Source organism: Coenobita brevimanus, chromosome 50 (genome assembly GCF_032717465.1).
Source record: "Coenobita brevimanus isolate Jiangsu-jjx chromosome 50, ASM3271746v2, whole genome shotgun sequence".
NCBI classification, from domain to species: domain Eukaryota; kingdom Metazoa; phylum Arthropoda; class Malacostraca; order Decapoda; family Coenobitidae; genus Coenobita; species Coenobita brevimanus.
In genome coordinates, this window is record NC_137003.1 from 13,244,519 (window position 1) to 13,266,770 (window position 22,252).

Genomic DNA, 22,252 nt, shown 5'->3' on the forward strand with positions numbered 1-22,252 from the left:
CGGTGGGGAAGAATAGAAATACACAGGAAGTACAAATAACAGAACGCTTACTGCCCCATACGGAAGGTACCTGTTGCGTAAAAACTAACTGAAGTTAAGATCTAAGCAACGTGTACAAGAAAAATAAGAAGGCGGCACAGAACATTCTGAAGAGAAATAAGAGAGAGCCAGGAAAATCAGTAATGGATTAAGGTCAATGAACTAAGGATGGCAGAGTTTGGTGAAGTTAGTGGATCAAAGAAGAGTCAGGTTAAGATTACAGGAAAGAGTAGGGAGATAGAAACGTTAGAGAAGATTTGCTGCAGTTACTTCAGTGTTTATGAAACTTAATGAAGAAAAAGAGTAGACAGGATTCAGTTAGGAGAATCGCTGGAGAATTAACCCATCATGCCCGGGCTTAAATATGCCTCACGGCTAACTGTACTCAAGATTTTTTCCAAAAACTGAGTGCTCTCAAACCATCCAATCTCAGCAACTATACCACAAAGATCATTCAGTGAAGGACCAGATATCTCACCATTTCTTCTCACCTCTGCAAGTTTCTCGAGTTAGCTACAGTAGGTACAGGTGTTGCGGAGCAGGAAGGTGAAGGGAAGGTAACTTTTGGGGTTGAGGTAGTATTGTATCCTGACAAGTATCGAGTCGGTGGCTCGGACTAAGGGGGACTGGGCAAGCAGGCTGGAGCGGATCAGGCATAATAGAGCCACCCTACTCAGTCCTCCCTTGTCCTTCTCGCTCCTCGTCACCTGTCCCTGCCACTGCCACATGATTACCAGTAAATCATCACTCTTTACGTATGGCTCGCTTATTTTATTTGCAAAATTTTTATGGCTCTTAAGAGCGACACTGTGCCCTACAGTGCATGAGTGTGGCTAATGCCAAGGTTTATACACTTTCATGAAAAATCGCCGTACAATATTTGCCAAAGAAAAATGAATTTCGTATCACTCCAGCAATTATTTTCATTGTCATGAGATACAGTACCACTGTAGAGTACTTGCTCCGAAATATCATTTTCAGTTTCACCCCAACACATGTTCTGTATATCATAGCTTTCCCTGTTTTCTAATAGCTTATATGTAAGGCACTTACTTTTCAAAATTCTAACTTCAGTACAAGGATGACATTCTTGGCTATAGCACTTATGAGTATATCGTATGCTGTAGTTTTCAGTATCTTCTAATAACTTATGTATAATGTATAAGGCACATAATTTTTCTAAATTCTTACATCACAACAGGAATGGAACTCGATTCTAGGTGGTTAGTTTGGTCATAACACACTTTCAGTGCAATAGTTTTCCTGCGTATATTGCACTATATTCTACTATCTTACTTCACTAGATGAATATCAGTCCTTACTGTTGTAAAAACACTTTTTCTTTACACTGAAATTTTCCGTGATTTTCTAAATGATTTTTTTTTTTTTTCATTCTATGCATGGGCGCTATGAGGGCGCCATGAAGAAGTTGGGTGGCCATCTTTGGCGTTTATGTTACACGTGACTTCTGGCCGTTCGATCTTTGTCCTCAGAGTCTGATGCCTCGAAGGACTTTCCAGGGGCATCAGAAAGGTAAAAAGGTTCTCGGGCTCTGGAGGGTCATCAGTGTTATTCTCGAGTGGCAGAAAGGAGCTGTGGGAGGTGGCACGGGAGGGCAGCCTGGGCACGTCAACCTATATGTTTTTTTTCGATTCTCAGGCATTTCCTTCCCACTTGGCAATGACAGTATTGCCATGTCCAGTTCCCTCTCAATCTATCCCTTCCTTTAATGAGTGCGAGGCTTGGGGATGGGTGGAAATGTTATGGGACAGGTTTCCCGTGGCAACTGCAAGCGAATCGCACTAATGCAGAATCCCGTTTTCCAAGAAAGACTGGCATTGCTGCTCATCCGCCTCCTATATGCCTGAACCACGCACTGGTGACCACAGGAAATAGGTATGACTTCACAATATGGCGGGAAATGCCAAAGGGCAATATCTGTCACCTGAGGTGCCTTGAACACATGTTTTTGGACGATCTTTGCTGCCTTCTGAGCTTTGGGTTTAAGGACAATAAAGGAAGAACTGCAGCTGGGAGAGTTGTTTTACCTTTATTTCCTTGTGCATGAGACTACCTCCCTTTCCTTGGGGGAAGCAGCCTAGGTATATAGATAGATAGATAGATAGCATGAGACTACAGGCACAGGCTAATTCAGCCGTTTCCCGAGGGCCCATAAATCCTCCTGTGCAAAGAGGTAGTGTCAAAGTCTGAAGTGACAGAGCTCCATGCACAATGTCGGTAAAAACGGAATACAGTTTATGGTTATCTTAGTTAAAATGTCTTAGCATTTTAACTCTTGCTGAGCTGCAGACCTAATACAGGATGACCCCCCCAAAACTCCCACATTTCGAGAGGCTGCAGTACTAGCAGTAGTGAGGTGGAGGGGCGGGGCTAGGCTCTCTTGGTAGCCCAACCCCAACCGTTCTCAGTCGCCAACATGGCGTGGTCAGGAGCATACCGTGCGTTCGTTGTCGAAGCGTTCTTCACAAACAACTGTTCTGTGATCGCCGTGCAGAGGTCCTTTTCAAGACGTTTCAGCATTCCACGGAACCAGAACGTTCTAGATCGGAAAACCATCTTGCACTGGGTTGAGAATTTCAGGGCAATAGGCTCAGCTTTAAAAAGAAAATCACCCGGTCGACCTAGGAGTGCTCGTACGCCTGAGAATATTGAAGCATTGAGGTGATCTGTTGTGCAGTCTCCGAGACGTTCTGCACGGAAGCATGCTTTAGCTGTAGGGATATCCTGGGAAACTGCAAGGAGAATCTTACACAAAGACCTTCACTTCCATCCATACATACAGCGGAGATAGCCGCTGTTCCACTCGACATGACCCATCGAGCCATGGCAGCCTTCAGAAATCGCCTCCAAGCGTGTATAGACAATGACAGCCACCATTTGGAGGATGTCATCTTTAAAACATGATGAATAAAAATTGTATTGAATGAAGTTTCATGTGTGCAAATAATATTTTGATTATCTTTAACCATTTTTTTTTCATTTACCTTTGAAATGTGGAAGGTTTTTCTGGGTCACCCTGTATAAGGAACGATGAAGGTCTGCATGGACCATGATGCAAGTCTCATATGAGGTACAATATAAATTGATTATAAAAAATGACTCAGTGGAGATTAACTACCTTACAGAGAATCCTCTCGGCAGAGATTAAGCCTTAGATGCTCACTAACAAGTGAAATGAGTACAACAGTTCCAGTGACTGTTTTCCGATTGTGTTCAGCCACCACATCAAAAACGTATTATAACCATTATTTGAAAGAGTGAAATGTGATGAATGTTTGTGCTTGTAACCTGTATATTCCAAAGTCCCCTCATGAACTGAAAAGCTATTTTTCAACTGAGATACATTTTTCATTCGAATCATATTTTACTGCATAACAGAAATATTGTTCCCACCTAAATAACGATTCAAACTACTGAGACAATTTTCCAGCCATAGTGTACTTTAAAAGTGAAATTTTAGATAACAATTGTGGTGAAGAGAAGACGAAAGGAAATGCAGGGAACAGCATGGTAGACTGAAGAGGTGAGAGAGGCTGTGGCACAAAAGAACAAAGCATATAGCGAGTGGATGAGAAACTGGGGGGTCGAAGACGTTGAGAGACAAAAGAGAGACTTATATGTAGAGAGGAAGAGGATGTGAAAAGATTAGTAAGAGAGAGTACGAAGAGAGTGGATGAGGAACTTGGGAAGAATTTGAGTGTAAAGTGGAGAAAATGTAAGAAAATGTTCTGGAAAGAGGTAAAGAGAGTTAAACAGAGTGCCAAAGAAGTTCGACTGTAGCACCAGTCGAACAGGGCAGTACTCCTAAGGTTGATGGCAAGCTGGTGATAGGGAGAGCTGGAGCTCCCGTTTCACCAGCCCTCAGGAGTTGATCCTGACCATCTCCCTTTGCTGAACATTTTCAGTGCATTCATTTACACAGAGTAGGCCAGCATGCTGTCATAATACCTCTACCTTCAACTGTCTACACCACACTACATGCGCATAACATATCACACCTTCTAGTTATGTCTTTAGTAATGGCCGCTGCAATCTTACTATCAAATGAGGTGGTACCTCGGATTGCCACCACCGGCAGGGTAGGGCTGGCGGCACAGTGTCCTCCCGGTCGCCATCAAGCAACTGTGCCGGCAGCGACTGTTGCTATTTCCGGGAATGCTCGTCGACGAAGAAGTGATAGTGTGGTCTTATTCTTTACCAACATCCGCGGCTTTACCACAAATTTAAACTCAGTTCATTTTTTCCTTCAGTCCATATCCCCTTTGGCCCTTTTCCTCACAGAACCACAAATCTCACCCTCTACCGATATATCTCCGTTTTGTTTTCCCGGTTACCATCTCCTTACAAACTTCCGTAACAAGGGCGGCACCTGTTGTTATATCAAATCCCAGTAAATTTTTAGAAGTAACCAACGATTTTTTTTATTATTATTTTTATGTTTTTCAATGCAAAATACTGTGTTTTAAATAGTTTTGACCTTCATTTTGGGAGGAAATTCCCCCTTTTGGAATTTTGAGTATGATTTCCAAAAGATGGTTTATCCCCCAAAATCAAGATCAAAATTAATTAAAAACACACTGTTTTGCATTAAGCTAACCCAAACTAACAACCTAACCTAACCTAATCTAACCTAACCTAGGGCCTGACATAGACTGAGTGCACACGCCTGCACCAGCCAATATGGTGCGACATTCATCCGCTACTGAGTGATAGCCTAACCTAAGCCACTATATGACTACCCCTACAAAATTTGCTCCCCCAACTCAAACTAGGCTTAAAAGGTAAGTCTTAGTTAGAATAGTTCAGGGACGTAATATAATGAAAATTGGTAACGTTGGTTACTTCTAAAGTTATACCCAAATCCCAATATGCAGTTGACACTATTTTAAACTTTGCTTCATCCAGTTTTGATTGCTCATTATATAAATTAAATTGTCAAAACATTACCAAATACATTTGTGTAGTTTATCGTTCCCCCAGTGCTTCTTCGGAACCCAGTGTATTTGATTCCATATCCACTCAGTTGAGTAACCTTGACCTTGACCTTGGCACCGAAATTACCATTTTGGGTGATTTTTACATACACAATAATGAATGGTTATTGCATTCTCCCTGGACTGACAACGCTGGTCTAGAGTGCGAGCTGTTTGCGGAATCGTTTAATCTCACCCAGTTGGTAAAGCAACCAACCAGAATACCTGATAATCCTGACCATAATGCCCATCTCTTGGATTTATTCTTGACAAGTAATCCAGACCAATACAGGATAGAGGTACTGTCACCACTTGGATCCTCTGACCACAATCTCATCAAAGCCTCATTAGTTAACCCTCCCACACCTCCCCGTTCTGAACCTTTCAGGGTGACCCAATGGCACTTTGATAGGGCAGACTGGGATGGATTTAGAAATTATCTTGCTGATGTTCCATGCAGTCTTTCTTCTCTAGTGATCCCAGTTCTACCCAGTCCCACATTTGCGACTAAATACTAGCTGATATGGATTTATTCATACCAAGTCAACAGTTCACTAAATGATCGAACTCTCCAAAATGGTTTGATGGCAACTGTGCCAGAGCAACAGCCCAAAAGTCATTAGCATATAACTCTTACTTAAAATCAAAAACATCTGAATCACTTTCCCAATTTAAAATTGCTAGAAATCATGCAAAAGCTGTATTAAATCTATCTAAATCAAACTTTCTTCAAAAGCAAGCATCAATACTACTTAACAACTCTAATGACAATAGAATATTCTGGTCAACTCTTAATTCTTTCAATAATAACTTTAACAAGTCATCTTCCATTCCCCCATTAAAATCTTCAGATGGCAACATTACAAATGACCCACATGGGAAAGCAGATATCTTTGCCAGTACCTTTGCCAGAAACTCTACCATTGACGATACCAGCCAGAATGTCCCAGTACTGGAACTTGATTGTCCCGAAATTGCCCCACTTAAAATACAGACAAGATACGTAAAATCCATCCTAGACAATTTACCTACCAACAAAGCTCCAGGCCCAGCTGGAATTCCGCCAATTGTTTTGAAAAAGTGTTCCTCTGAACTTGCCTCTGTCCTAGCTAAATTATTTAGACTATGCATACGTACTTCTTTATTCCCAAATTCATGGAAAGAAGCCAATATCCACCCAGTTCCGAAGAAAGGAAGTTCGTCTGACCCCTCCAATTACAGACCAATAGCTGTCACATCTTCTCTTGGTAAAGTATTTGAAACTTTAATTAATAAGCACATTGTTAAACATCTTGAATCCAACTACTTAACCCCTTAACCGCGGGGCGTCACTTTCGTGACGCTCGGCCACAATGGATCATATCGTGGGGTGTCATTTTTGTGATTCTGTGTTATTTTGAATTATCCCGGGCTCTCAAGTGGTGGCTTGTATCATCTATCAGTACTGCCAATGTCCAACACTAGTCAGCACTCCAAATCTCATCTGTACTCCCACCCATTGTTGACATTTTAGCGATTTTATCCCCTTCGTGAGTCCCCTCCCTACCTGCCCTCCATTACCCTCTCCTCTCACCTCCCACGCCGCGCTGCGCTACGGAAATTTCCCCCTGATTTTTCCACAGATTTCATCCATTGAAATAAGCCCTATGCCCTATACTTATACCAAATAATATATACCAAAAAAAAAACAGGTAAGTGATAGTGTTATACACCAGAAATTGGCTAATTATCACCTGACAAAACCTCACGTGCATTCATTCGCTACATTACCACGGTAATTTCCCCTTTGATTTATGCCTTGTAATCGATGTCTGTAATAAAAATATATATCAGAAAGGAAGGGAGAATCCTAACTGACATTTACATTCACCTGGAACTATCTATTTCTTTATTTATTGCCGAGATTTTCTACCTATAAAAAATTAGCCTGTAAGTTAGCAGCAGTCAGCCTAAAGTGTCATTGTCAACCCTTCCCTTCTCAGATAAGCCGCGGCATTTAGTTCCTTGTCCTCCGCTGTAGAGAAACCATGTCGCACTCGCGCCCCGCCATTCCTGCCACTTCTGCGCCCATTGCAAAGGGCCCCGTGACCTCTACTCCTAAGAAAAGTGGTGAGGCAAGCAGGAAAGGCCTTAGTGACTCTGCAGTTGCACGTGAACTGGCAGAATTGTCCATGATAATGATGGACAGTGACTATGACGATTCGGGTGAATCGTGTGATGAGCCGGGTGAGGTTATCGCACCAGAAACAGCAACAACGAGTGCTTCAATAAGTGAATCAGTGTCTAGCTCCAAGGGAAAGGAGCCTTTAGTGCAGGAAGGACAAGAATTTGGGAAGGGAGTGAAAAGGCGGCGTGTTAGCCCCAGAACAATGCCCCTACGTGACCCAGCCCGCCATGAGTCATGAGTGAATTCACCTCCCCGTTCCCCAAGCCCCGCTTTACTCATCTCGTCATCATCGTCGGCTGAGTTATCTCCGGAGTCTTCGTCGTCGGAGTCACCACCAGCATCAACAGTGAAGGCAGGCCGTAGAGGTAGAGGTAAATCTAGGAGAGTGAAAAGTAGTGTAGCTAGTAGGGTAAGGGCTGCTAGTGCTGTACGGCAACCTAGGGTCAGTGAGAGTGACCTTGACAGAGATAAACCTCCCTCACAGCCAATCTCCACCACCACCACCACCACCCGCCCTACACCGCCACGACAGGGAATCCTGGACGCCTTCGCGTGGATGGACGGGTCAGATTTTGTCCCCGAAAATCTTGTTTTTGATGAGAGCTCCTCAGGAGTTCAGCCTGCCTTCACTATGGACGAAAATGCCGAGTGTGTCGACTACCTTTTGGCCTTCCTAGATGACGAAGTCATGCAGCACATATGTGATGAGACCAACAGGTATGCATCACAACGTGCTGCAAGTGGTACAGGTGCAGCCAAGATGCAACAGTGGTCCATGCTGGGAGTGCAGGAGCTGTATGTGTTCTTTGCCCTCATGCTTCTCATGCCACACTCCAAGAAGCATGAGTTGGAAGAATACTGGTCCATGGACCCCTTACTACCCTCACCCACCTTCAATAAGTACATGGCCAGAGATCGCTTCCGGAACATCATGGGAAACCTGCACTTTGCCGACAACGATGTACCTTCCCAAACCGACCCACTCTGGAAGATCCGGGAGATTCTGAGCAGAATGAAGGATAAGTTCATGTCATTCTTCCACCCCTTTCAGAAGGTTGTCATTGATGAATCCTTGGTTTTGTTCAGAGGACGTCTTCGGTTTGTTCAGTACATTCCAAGCAAACGCCATAGCTTTGGAATTAAGTTCTTTGTACTGTGCGACTGTAAGACGGGGTACATCCTTGACTTCGTCATATATTCAGCCAGCACTGTCGATCTCGATAAAACACACCCCCTTGGCTTCTCAGGCTGTGTAGTGAAAGTGCTCCTAGAAAAGTATTTTGGTGGGAATCATGTGCTGTACACAGACAACTACTATACAGCACCGAAACTTGCCAAATACCTTTCTGAGCATGGCATTGGCTCCTGCGGCACTGTGAAAAGTAATCGTGCCAACTTCCCCAAATTCCCAGAGGCGGGAACCTCGCAGTGAGGAGACGTGCACCTACACAAGTGTGAGAAGATGCTGGCAATACGGTGGCATGACAAGAGGGTCGTGCACATGCTCACCACCGTACATAAGGGGGAGATGAGAGACTGGGAAGGTCGACCGTAGGACAGGCGAACCTGTGATGAAACCTGATGCTGTGTTGGACTATAATATCAACATGCGGCTGGTGGACAAGTCCGACATGATGATTGGTGAGATCGACTGCCTCAGGAAGAATACTAGGTGGTACAGGAAAGTTTTTCTGCATCTCATAGATATGACGATGCTGAACGCCTTCATCCTGTACAAGATGAAGGTCAAGCCACCCAAGTCCTTCTCCCTGAGGTTGTTCGCCAGGACTTGTGTCCAGCAGCTGCTGGAAAGATATGGTAGGGTGCAAGCAGCAACTCCAAGGCGCCATCCAGTAACACTTCCCGATCGACTTGAGCAGAGGGCGTATATGGATCGGCACAGACTTGAGCTAATGCCTGCCACAGGGAAAAGGAAGGCTGCGATTCACAGGTGTCAGGTATGTGCGCATACCACACGCCGCACACCTGAGCATAAACGCACCTCTTGGCAGTGCGCTGAGTGCCAGGTTCCCCTCTGTGTTACCTGCTTCTTCGATTACCACAGCCAGAAGCAGTTCTAACAGTGCAAGCGTGGAAGCAGAATTATTTGGAAATAATGTGTAAATAATGTGTAAATAATGTGTAAATAGCAGGTGAAAGCAATGGATGTTCAGTTCATATGATTGAACAGTGTATTATAGTTTTATCTTACTGAAAGTGACAGTGAATAACATAGTGTAAGTAAAATAGCAGGGTAAATATTGAAAATAGAATAGAAAATGTAAATAGTAATGTAAGTAATTAGTAATATAAGAATATGAGTACAAATAATTTATGTTATAACAGTGAAAGTGAATCCGTGGCTCTCTACGTATTTTACTGACTGAAAAATTGAATGACTTCAGTGACAATAAACTAATACGACTGAAGGAAACTTATGGAGAAAGACTCCAGATATATATAAGTGTGATATAGTAATAGAAATATATAGTGTGAGGGGTTTTATCAATAATAAATGACAGAGTGCCTAGAGCGAACTAGCGCAAGTGCGACGATCAGACGCGCTCGTAATTTCCATTGCTTTCACAGTGTTTTTTTTTTTTAGTGTGGATCCCAAACTACTTGAAAATTGTAGAATAGTGTTTATAGTGTTTGTATCTGGCTGTGGTAATCATATTACGGGTTGTCGGGAAGTGTAAAGTGGAGACTTCGTTACCCTACTTCAGAGGTCTCCACAAGTCCTATGGTAACCGACGAAGGCTCAACAATCATTCCAGGAGAAAGCTGAAGGTATGTGCCATAAGCATATGTAATTTTATTATTCTAGGACTAATAACTGATTTTTGGCAAATATTTTTTGAGAGTCTGTCGGAGCCCAAATAACCCCGCGGGACACGCAAGTCATTGGTAAACAAGCCCGCGGTGTAGGGGTTAATTAGTGATAGACAATATGGTTTTCGCCACGAAAGATCCACCATTGACATACTCAATCTCTTAACTCATACCATCCATCAATCAATTGATCTTTTTGGAGAAACTCATGCAGTAGCTCTTGATATCTCTAAAGCTTTCGACAGAGTATGGCACCGTTCCCTGCTGTCCAAACTCCCTTGCTATGGACTAACGTCTTTTGTTCCTTTGATTTCTTCATATCTTAGTGACAGGAAAATAAGAGTAAAAGTAGATGATGTATATTCCAATTTCTACTCAACGCCGGTGTGCCGCAGAGATCAGTTCTGGTGCCAACCCTATTTCTGGTTCATATTACTGATCACTTATCTGCCACCCAGATTCCCACTCACTCATATGCAGATGACTCAACACTACATAGTTCATTCACACTCATACATCCATTTACAAAGTCTAATATCTCTACCTCTCAACTTAGTACAGCCATCTCCATAAATCAAGGTCTATCTACAATCAGTGAATGGGGACAAAACAACCTTGTCTCTTTTAATGCTAGTAAAACAAAATATATGCAGTTTACTAATAGACAGATATTGCCAGATTCGTACATTACCTTCAGTGCTACTAATATTCTCATTTCCAAAAGTATTGAAATTCTTGGCATCTCACTTAACAGTGCCCTCAGCTGGACCTCTCATGTCAGATCACTTGCTAAAACTGCCTCAAAGAAACTTGGATTATTGTACAGAGTCCGTAACTTCTTCGCCGATGAGCAGTTAGCTATAATTTATAAGAGTCATGTGTGCTCTCAGCTTGAATATTGCTCACCCTTGTGGAATGGTTGTGGAGAGGTTGCATTAAGACAACTAGGCAAAATTCAGAATAAAGCTGTTAGAATCATTAACAACCCTGCCATTACATATAAACTACCTCCCCTGCAAGTAAGAAGGAATGTTGCCTCCCTTGCATTATTTTACAGATATTTTTTTGGCAAATGCTCAGACGGAGTTGCGTCCTTGGTGCCACCTCTCCATGCCTTCCTTCGTGCTAAACGGGCATCTGGTAGCGCTAATGACTGAAATGTCACTCAGCCATATTGCAGAACTTCTGCCTATCAGAATTCTTTCATTCCCCGAACTGCATCTACAAGGATTGCTGAAAGTATTAAGAATATATGAAGTAGATGGGAAGTTGTTGAAGGCCATGAAGAGTATGTTTGAGGGTGCTAAGGCTGCAGTGCGTGTGTATAGTGAACTGAGTGAATTTTTCTGTTTGAAGGCTGGATTAAAACAAGGCTGTGTGATGACTCCATGGTTGTTCAGTCTGTATATGGATGGAATAATAAACGAGATACAAGGTAGGGCAGTGGAAGCTGGAGTGCCCCTAGTGAGAGAGGGCAGTGTTTGGAAACTCCCTGTACTGTTGTTTGCAGATGATACTGTGTTGTTAAGTGAAGACGAAGGGGAGCTGCAAGGCTCAGTGGATGAGTCTGGGAGAGTGTGTAAGAAACGGAATCTACAGGCGAATGTAGGGAAGAGTAAAGTGAGGGTCTCCGAGAGATGTGAAGTCAGTGAATGTATAGTGAGACTGGATGGGGATGAAATGAAGAATGTAAGTGCGTTGAAGTACTTGGGTAGTGTGATGAGCAAGAATGGAAGTTTAGAGGGTGAAGTGCTTGAAAGGGTACAACAAGGAAGAAAGGTTCCTGGTTCCTTGAAAACAGTGATAAGAAACAGGGAAGTGATCATGGAAGTGAAAAAGCTGCTACATGACAGTATTGTGATACCAACCCTAACGTATGGAAGTGATGTTTGGACCTTGTTGGAAGGACAGAAGTCAGGAGTGAGAGCAGTGGAAATGAGTTATTTGAGAGGAGCATGTGGAGTCACATGGAGAGACAGTCTGACAAATGAGGAAGTGAAGGCATGTTGTGGTGTGGATGTGGATGTCATACGAAGCGTTAGGAGAAACATATTAAGGTGGTTTGGCCATGTGGAAAGGATGGAGAGTGAGAGTCTGACGAGGAGAGTGTATGTGCGTGAGGTGGAGGGGGGAGGAAGGGGGAGGCCAAGGATGAGATGGAGGGATGGAGTGGAGAGTATATAGAGAGGGGGATGTGAGGTGGGAGCAGGGCAGTGAAATGGCGGGGGATAGAGCGACATGTAGGCGATTTGTTTGTGGTCACCCCTTGCGGGATTGAGGCGTCTAGCGATAGATAGATAGATAGAATTATGGTGAATATGAATGTGCTCTTCATGCAAGTTTTCTTACTTACATGGTGTAATGTGGAAAAAGGTGTCGGATGCGTTGCTCCGTTGCACTCAAACAACACAGTCTAAGTCCTTTAAGTCACACACCTTCACACGTCATAGTTCCATCGCCACTATCCATCGCCCATACTGGATGCATGCTACAACAGTTTCATTCAGGCCTGGTGTGCTGGCATTAGCGGGGGTATTGTTATAATGGATCGTTGGGTTTCATGGAAGATAAGTTATTACCATTTTAAAAGAAACACAGAACACCAAACTCCTTCCTCACCTAGCCAGGGATCAATCTCGCGTCCACTGTCAATCCACTTTTGCAAGGGTTAAGGGAGTGAGAGAGAGAGGAAGGAACGGAGAAAGAAAACTGATAAGTGAAAGTGAGGAACAGAGGGAGGCAGAGACGGAAAAAGTGGGTGCAGAGAGAGAGAGAGAGAGAGAATATATACGAATATAAATACAGACATGCAGGCTAACACACACACACACACACACACACACACACACACACACACACACACACACACACACACACACACACACACACACGCACGCACGCACGCGCGGCGGATCAACGTCCACTCAAAACTCTAAGAGGAAAGAGAATGGACAAGGCGAAGCAGAGAGGAGATGGGTTGGAGAGCGAGAAGGGAAAAATGGGAGGAGTGAGGCGTGGAAGGAACACAATGAGTGAGGGACTGGAATTTTGCACCTACTATTATCTAACCAACAAAAAATGAAAAACGGAAAAGTGTCCTAAAGAGGATCTGGCTCCGAATAAAACAGACGTATCTTCCCAAAATATAACTCTTCTAAGTAAGTATATTACTCCAGTTGCATATATTCCCCCCTGTGGCGGGGGGGACACAATCTGGCCTCACTATGGGGTGGTACTACTACTCTGCGGCCAGGTTGTTAGGAAGAATACTGCCACCGTATTCCCTGCGTGTCGTAAAAGGCGACTAAAAGGGCGGGGTGAGGGGACTAGGGACCCCCTCCATTGTTTTTTAGTTCCTAAAAAGAGACAGGCCAGAGAAAGGGATGGGGGACTGAGTTATCCCTGTACCCTGAAGATTGGGTCTGTGAATGTGTGTGGATGTAGTACGATTGAGGCTAAAAGGGAGGAGATTAAGAGAATGTTTGTGAGAAGAAAGTTCGATGTGTTAGCTCTGAGTGAAACGAAGATGAAAGGGAAAGATGAGTCTATGTTTGGAAGTGTGAATGGAAGATTGTCAGGTGTTGATAGAGGACGGGCAAGAGAAGGTGTGGCCTTGTACAGCAGTGTGTGATTGAATGGATGGAGGTGTCATCGAGACTGATGTGGGTGAAAGCGAAATTTGAATGTGAGTTGTGGGTGTTTGTGAGTGCATATTGGCCTGGTAGTGAAATGGATGAAGAAGAGAGGGAGTCTTTCTGGAATGATGTTGATGAGTGTCTACAGAGTTTTGGAGCGAATGTGAATGTGGTAATGATGGGAGATCTGAAAGCTAAAGTGGGAAATGTAGCAGTTGAAGGTGTAGTTGGTATGCATGGTGTGCCTGGAAGAAATGAAAATGGGGAGCGAATGATAGGGATGTGCGTTGAGCGAGAGGTGGTGATTGGAAATACGCTTTTTGAGAAGAAAGCTAGTTATAAGTATACACTGGTGAGACAGGAGGTGGAAGGGTTGTTGATAGGGCATTGATGGACTATGTGGTTGTGTCCAGGAATGTAATAGGAAGATTGTTGGATGTGAGAGTTCTGAGAGGGGAGGGTGGAGGTATGTCTGACCACTACCTGGTGGAGGGAAAGTTAAGAGTAGGTAAGAGATGGGTGAGAGCTAGGAGAGCTAGGTGTGCCAGGGAGGTTTTGAAAGTGAGTGAGTTGGATAAAAGAGAGAAAATGATAGAGTATCAGGAGAAACTGAAAGATGAGTGGAACGCAGTGAAGGATCAGGAAAATGGCAGTGTGGAGGAGGAATGGCAGTTGTTTAAGGGTGCTGTGGTGGGGCATGCGGAAGAGGTGTGTGGTGTGAGACGTGTGGATGGTGGTGTAAGAAAAGGAAGTGAATGGTGGTGCGAGGAAGTAAGTATGGCTGTGGCTGTGAAGAGACGTGCGTATGAAATGTGGCTGCAGAGGAAGGATGAGGTGTCATATGAAAGGTATAAGGAAAAGAGGAATAGGGCGAGAAGGGCTGTGCGTGATGCGAAAATGGCAGCAGATGAGAGGTGGGGTAGGCGGTTGACTGAGAATTTTCAACAGAATAAGAATATGTTTGGAAGAAGGTGATAGGGTGTGAAAGGGAGAGTCTGGGAAGGAAGAGCGAGTAAACGCAGAGGATGGAAGGATGTTAATTGAGATGGATGCAATAAGGAAGAGATGGGCAGAGTGTTTTGAAAGATTGTTAAATGTAGAGGAGGAAAGGGTGGCTGAGACTGTGGTGGATGGAAGGGTGCAAGGAATAAATGTGTTGGGAGAGTTGAATGATTCTTTGATCACGAAGGAGGAAGTGCAGGAGGCAGTAAAGGAGATGAAAAAAGAGAAAGCTGCAGGTATGGATGGGTGTGCTGTGGAATGCCTGAAAGGGGGTGGAGCGACTATTGTTGACTGGTTAGTACGAATGTTGAATGTATGCCTTGTGAAAGGTATGGTGCCAATTGACTGGTTAAGTGCTTGTGTGGTCTTATTGTATAAAGGCAAGGGTGATCAGTATGAACGTACTAGCTTTAGGGATGTAAGTCTGTTGAGTGTTGTAGATAAGGTGTATGGTAGAGTGCTAATTAAGAGAGTTAGAGAGGGTACAGAGGGAGTGATTGGCGAGGAGCAGTGTGGCTTTAGGAGAGGGAGAGGATGTGTGGATCAGGTGTTTGCTGTGAGACAAGTGTGTGAAAAATATTTAACGAAAGGCAAGGACGTGTTTTGGGCATTCATGGATTTAGAGAAAGCAAATGATAGAATTGATAGAGAGGCTTTATGGACTGTTTTAAGATTGTATGGACTTGATGGTAAGTTACTAAAAGGGGTGAAAAGTTTTTATATAAATAGTAGAGCGTGTGTAAGAGTGGGAAGTACTGTGAGTGACTGGTTTCCAGTGAGAGTGGGGTTGCCGCAGGGATGTGTGATGTCGCCTTGGTTGTTTAATATTTATATGGATGGTGTTGTAAGGCAGGTGAATGCAAGAGTTTTAGGTGGAGGTCTGAGTCTGCCAAATGTTGATAGTAGAGACTGGAATCTGAAGCAGCTGCTGTTTGCAGATGATACTGCACTGGTGGCTGATTCAGAGGAGAGATTGAAACAGTTGGTAGAGGAGTTTGGAAGGGTGTGTGGAAGGTGGAAAGTGATAGTGAATGAGAATAAGAGTAAAGTGATGAAGTGTACGAGGTCAGTAGATGGTAAGAGGATGAATATAGTTTTGAATGGTGAGTTGGTTGAGGAGGTAGAGTGTTTTAAGTACTTAGGGTCACATGTTGCTGTGAATGGAAGAATAGATGCAGAAGTGAAGTTTAGAATGAATGAAGTAGGTAAGGTGCTGGGAGGAATGAAAATAGTGTTTAGATGTCGTTCGCTTAGAATGGATGTAAAGAAAAGGCTCTATGAGGGTGTTGTGGTACCGACTGCGTTATATGGGGCTGAAACATGGAATATGGGTGTAGCACAAAAGTTTGATTGTGATGGAGATGAGGTGTCTGAGGTGTATGTGTGGAGTGACGTGTATGGATTGAGTAAGAAATAATGAAGTGCGAAGGAGAACTGGAGTTGTTCGGGAGATGGCTGATTGAGTTGAGCAGAGGATGTTGCGATGGTTTGGGCATATGGAGAGAATGGATAATGAGCAATTGGTAAAAAAGATAACTAGATCTGTTGTGAGAGGTGTAAGGCTGAGAGTGAGACCACGAATAGGACAGTGTGAAGAGAGTGTTGGATGCGAAAGGGATGTCTGTTGAGCAAGGAAGAGTGACTGTGCGTGACAGAAATATATGGAGAGAAATTGTGAATGAATAAATGATGACGCAGCCCTGGGGGGATATTCTCCCATATTTGGTCTGATCAGCTGATCAGGTCAGGTGCGGGTAAGGGGATGGGTCTGTTATGATGTGGCAGGGGTAAACCAGCTCTGCTGTCGGGCCCTGCTGAGGATGTCACTGATTGCACTGCGCAGTTGACCCTCGTGCGGTGTGGCGCAGTGAGGATCTGTCCCTTCTACCCTTTGGGGCTAAGATGCGAATGAATGTGTCTGAGTGAATGAGTAAATTGGGAGTGTGTCGTCCTGTCTTGGCTACCTCCCTTTCCTTGGGGGAAGCACCCTAGGTATATAGATATAGATAGATAGCGTATATCAGGGCACTATTATATCAACACACAGAAATATCGATTATGTTATATTTTAGATTCCCCACGACATTTATTCAGACTGTGAGAGGCTTTCCAGTTTTGAAAGAAATGGCTGTCTGAACCCTTCGTTAAGAGGCGCCTGTCTAAATATATCGTCTGGCGAAAACAAAAATAATTATGCTCAAAATAATTACAGCACAACAATCAAACCATCAGAGAAATTGCACCGATAAATCTCCAGCTAAGAACAAGGAAACAGAGAAAAAACCACATAACTCGATTTGGATAGCGCCATAGGGAAAACAAATCACTTTAAATGAAGGCTGTAATCTCTCTCTCTCTCTCTCTCTCTCTCTCTCTCTCTCTCTCTCTCTCTCTCTCTCTCTGGGTTGTTTTAGTGATGATGGGATGTAATCCGGCTTAACTGGCTTGCCGGAAGGGAAAGCAGATGGCAGAAAGACGTAAATGGCCCGTGATATGCGGTTTAAATTTAATCCATTCTGTATAATATTTTCAATATATTATTATACACTTGTCATCTTCATACGATTATATTTTATTTCATAAAGGTTTTAAGTGCAGGGGCAAGATACAGCCTCAGCTTTCCCATTACTCTAAGACGACTGTCCTAAATCGAGTAAAGTTAATGACAGTGGTGGCAGTAAAATAAACGCAAGTCGCAGTATCGAAAGGAATAACTAATGCTTCGATTTTTTTTTTTTTTTCAGCTGGTGAATATAACCTGTGTTTGGTCTAAGAAATGCGTCTGTAATAAAACTCTTAATGAAAACCTTTCATAACTTCTTAACTAACAGTGTTTCCATTTACTAAGTGAGTTTATCAAGTGTTAACCCGCACAAAATAACTAAGTCTTCAGTCCAGTGGCCTGCCATCTTCAGATACTTTCATTCGGCTTCAGTGCATCTCTTGCACTGGAGGAATTAGAGATAACTCTTCTTAAACCCATCATTGCTAATGGTTCTTCGTGAAGTAGATAAAGTCGTCTGGAGGTAAAATGAAAAGTGAAGGACGTAATTGGATTCAAGGGGTTAAGTGCGTCCACATCAAGAAGAGATATATACAAAATGAATTCCCTTAGTCAAAATCACAGTGTATAAGGAAATAGTATGTTTATAAGTACAACTATAATCGTCCTAATGTAATTTGCCCCTGTGACGTAAAGACAGACAGACAGACAGACAGGCACACACACACACACACACACACACACACACACACACACACACACACACACACACACACACACACACACACACACACACACACACACACACACACACACACACACACACGAGAACATAATTACATACACTCGTATAATGAAAGAAAAACATTCGGGAACCGAAAGCTAATCGCCTACCAGAATATGCTGTTGGCCAAGTCCAAGATTTAGGCCATATCATGATATCCTGAAGGTTTCATGTTGATAGCTCAAGCAGTTCATGAGATATAATGGTGCTAGAGGCTAGCAAAAAAAAAAAGTTGACCTTTCGCAGCCGTTTTGATGACCTTGACTTTGACCCCGAATGCCCATTCTCGAACTCGTCCAGGATTATGGCCATATCTTGATATCCTGAATGTCTCATGTTGATAGCTCAAGCCGTTCATGAGATATAATGGTGGGAAATGAGGGCAATAAAAACTTGCTGACCTTTGGCAGCCACTTTGGAGACCTTGACCTTGACCACTAGTACCCATTTTCGAACTCGGTCAAGGTTTTGGCGACATATTGATGCCCTGAAGTTTCATGATGATAGCTCAAGCCGTTCATGAGATATAGTTGGAACACACACACACACACACACACACACACACACACACACACACACACACACACACACACACACACACACACACACACACACCAATAGACACACTGAGGCAGGCAAAAACATTATCGCTTCACCTTGTAAAGGTGGTCGATAAATATATTGCAGACTGACAGCTAGTGACAGATTAACACAAAAACGTACATTATGATATATATACACATGCATACAAAGAAATGGATTGGCATACAGACAGATGAAAATAAGATTTGAAAAAAAAATCGCGTATAACCTTTGTTCAGTATGAAAACAAATATCACCAGTATGTGAGTGATAAGATAAAGACATGGGTAGAAGAAATACATGTACTATCCAGCCATGCAAAAATAGAACCCCCATGCAGCATACAGAGCATCTGCGTACGGTGTAAAGCACAAATGGACCTTCGTAATGCGGACCAACCCCGACATGGAGTCGCTGCTACAACAACTGGAGGATAGTATCAGGGAATCATTCCTCCCATTACTGCCTAATGGCCACATCCCTACACCAGAAGAGAGGGATCTTCTAGCACTACCATTCAGCGATGAGCCTTGGCATTATTAATCCAGCAGCCATGACAAGCTACGAACATAGAAATTCACCTAGGCTCGTCGAATCCTTGTTAACCCACCGCGTCCCATTGATGTATATATATGTCCACACGTTTTGTCACTGTCAGTTCCGTTGACGTATATAAATGCGCATCAATTGCAAGGTCCCTAATCTGCACAATTTCCAATTTTCGCCCGTGATTTTTGGTACGTATACACGGGACACCTTCCTCTACAAGATGCCAGCCAGGGACAATGCCTTATCTCACATGATCTCCCCCCCCCCCCTGCACGCCATTGTCTCGGCAATTCACCTATTACCAGTGACCTGGCCAGCAAAGACATGTCATGCCACAGTATGAAATTCAGGGCCAGAGTGATTGCCCAATTGATGACAATGTGGAGGACAAAGTTTACGTAGCATTAGAGGAAGAAACAGTCAGAAATGATCAGGGAATGTTGCCAAAAAAGGTCAGGTATGTTGATGTGTTTTGTGAGTGAAACAATACTTATATTGCCTATATTATTGTGTGAAAACCAATATACTCTCGTACTTCATATAAATTTGTACCAAATAAATAAATAAATACCGTTTATGAGTGGTGTGGGATAGTTACCCTGCCATAAAACTCATTTTCTTTGGTGCCAGCCTGATAGAAAACCCAGTAAGGTTAGGAGTACTGCTACCTGTATTGAGTATTTTAAACCTCAGGTGAGCGATTTCTCTATGAATTATCAATGTTTCTCACCAAAAGCGGAGATTTGAGCCAAAAAAATATTTTTCCAAATTTGCTCGGGATTGGGCGGAGTCAGTGGTGGAAAATCGGTCGGGATGGGGCAGGTTAAAGACGATTTGTGCACAGGTTCACCCGAGTGAAATCAACCAACAAAGCCAGAAAGGTATAAAGACAGATATGCAAAGAGCAAGAAGCAAGACAAAAGGACCAGCTTCAACTGGGATGAGGCTATGGCACACCTAATGTCTGACTTGGCTCATATCTCTGACTGGGGTAAAAATAATCATGTTGTTTTTAATGCACCAAAGACTCAGTTCTTACACCTGTCAACCCGTCAAAATCTTCCACAGGAGTACCCACTAAAGTTTAATAATATCCAGCTCAATCCTGCATCATCTTTGAACATGCATGGGGTTTCATTTACACGGGACTTATCTTGGAAAGATCATATTGCATCTCCTGTAAAATCTGCACTAAACCGACTCTGTGCCTTCTTTACTCCTGCACAGTTGTTGACTTTATACAAGGGTTTTATTTGCCCCTGTTTAGAGTACAACTCTCATGTGTGGGGAGGCTCCCCACATACAGCTCTTCTCAATAGGGTGCAGTCAAAGGCTATTCATCTCATCAATTCTCCTCCTCTTACTGGCTCCCTTCAACCTTTGTCTCTTCGCCGCACTATTGCCTCTTTATCTCTTTTGTGTGGCTACTTCAATGATTACTGCTCCTCTGAACTGTTTGTTTGCATTCCTCCACCTCTACGACAGGTGCGTAGCACCAGTCTAGCAACAAACTCTCATCCCTTTGCTATCCAAATCTCTCATGCAAGAGTTAACCGTTCCTCTCTGTCCTTCATTTATGCAACAGGTCAACTCTGGAACTGTCTACCTCTGCTGTATTTCCTACTTCCTATGATATCCAGTCTTTCAAACGCAGTGTGTCCAGGCATCTCGAAATGAATGGATCTTGAATTTGGTTCTCTTTTGTATTGGTTTTGTTTCTTTCTCGGAAGGAACGTTAATGTGGGCTCAGCCTTTGGTTCCTTCTTCACATAAAAAAAAACATAACCGAACACCTTACATCAGACCAGGGCAGAAGAGTTGATATGGCGCAGGAGGTTGAGGCATCGAAATGGCTGACATTCCTGCCTCTCGAGGCAAAAGGCTTCCATTTCAACAAACAAGAATTTATTGATGCCTAACCTTGAGATATGGGTGGCCAATGGAAAACTACCTCAGCAGTTTGCCTGTGGTACTGTCTTTGATGCAAACCATACAATGGTAAAACCATTGCATGGTTTGCATCATACAGTATATATACTATTCACTTTTTTTTTTATATATCCCATTCACTACTTATTTTTTTTATATATTTCATTCACTACTTTAGACAATTTCTAAGCTTCATAAAGTCACCTATTGTTAGTCAGAATTGAGTGAATAAAGATAAAACTGTAGTGGATGAGTAACTAGAGATGTTTTTTAACCCATTAATTATGAAAAACATCATCCTAAACTTAATACAAGAAGCGGTGCCAAGGCACAGTAAACCCTCCCCGGCAGTTATTTTAATGCTGACGTGTATAACACAACAGGATATCTAGTCAAAGATGTCACATATCAAATTTGGAGAAAATTGAGTGAAAAGTGACGATTTAGCCCATTTGAAATTTAGGCTTGACCCACCTAACACTGATCCTCCTACCACTAACTAAGGGGTGACCCCCCTGATGTAATGAGGCATGTTATTGGATGCAGATTTGAAAGATGCACCTTTAGGTTTTGGTTTCATGTCGATATGACAATTTTGAGAGGAGTTATGGCGATTTTTTTTTTTTTTTTGGGGGGGAGGGGCCTACAGCCTGGGCCTTGGCCCAGTTTGGCCCCAGATTTTATCAGGTGATCAGAAGGTCATAGCCCATCTCCCTGTAATTTTAGTCAAAATCGCACCAGCAGTTTTTGTGTAAAGTTGTTAACAGACAGACAGACAGACAGACAAACAAACAAACAAACAAACAGAAAAACCGTGTAAAAACAATATCCATCCCCAATCCCCTCCGGGGTGGGGACGGGTAATAATCCTATAATGGTATACAGAATAAAATGAAGCTGATGCCGGGGTAATGAAGGGGATAAGAATGGTTTGCGTTTGCAATTTTGCATTTGCGGAACTACTACTTTCAGGAATTTCGCGGATTTGCGGGTGTGGAAGGCAATTTTTTTAGTTTGCGGATTTGCATTGTGGAAGTGCATTTTCATTTGCGGTGCCTACTTCTGAATGGTTTGCAAGAAGGGTGGCTTTGTGTGCATTTGACGTGATGAAGTACGCAACCTCACCTCGAAAATGCTGCACGAAATATGCCATGATGTCACCACAGACCCAGCTCTGATACCTCTGGAGGGTGAGCATTTCATCCACACAACATCAAATATATGAAATGATGCAAG

The 22,252-nt window shown here is 43.2% G+C and overlaps 1 protein-coding gene across 1 annotated transcript in view; it reads right to left on the bottom strand.

Annotated features, from left to right (window-relative positions):
* The window catches only part of LOC145399866 (obscurin-like), a 146,773-nt gene that overhangs the window by 39,174 nt on the left and 85,347 nt on the right, over window positions 1-22,252 (bottom strand). The gene's annotated exons all lie outside the window — the stretch shown is intronic.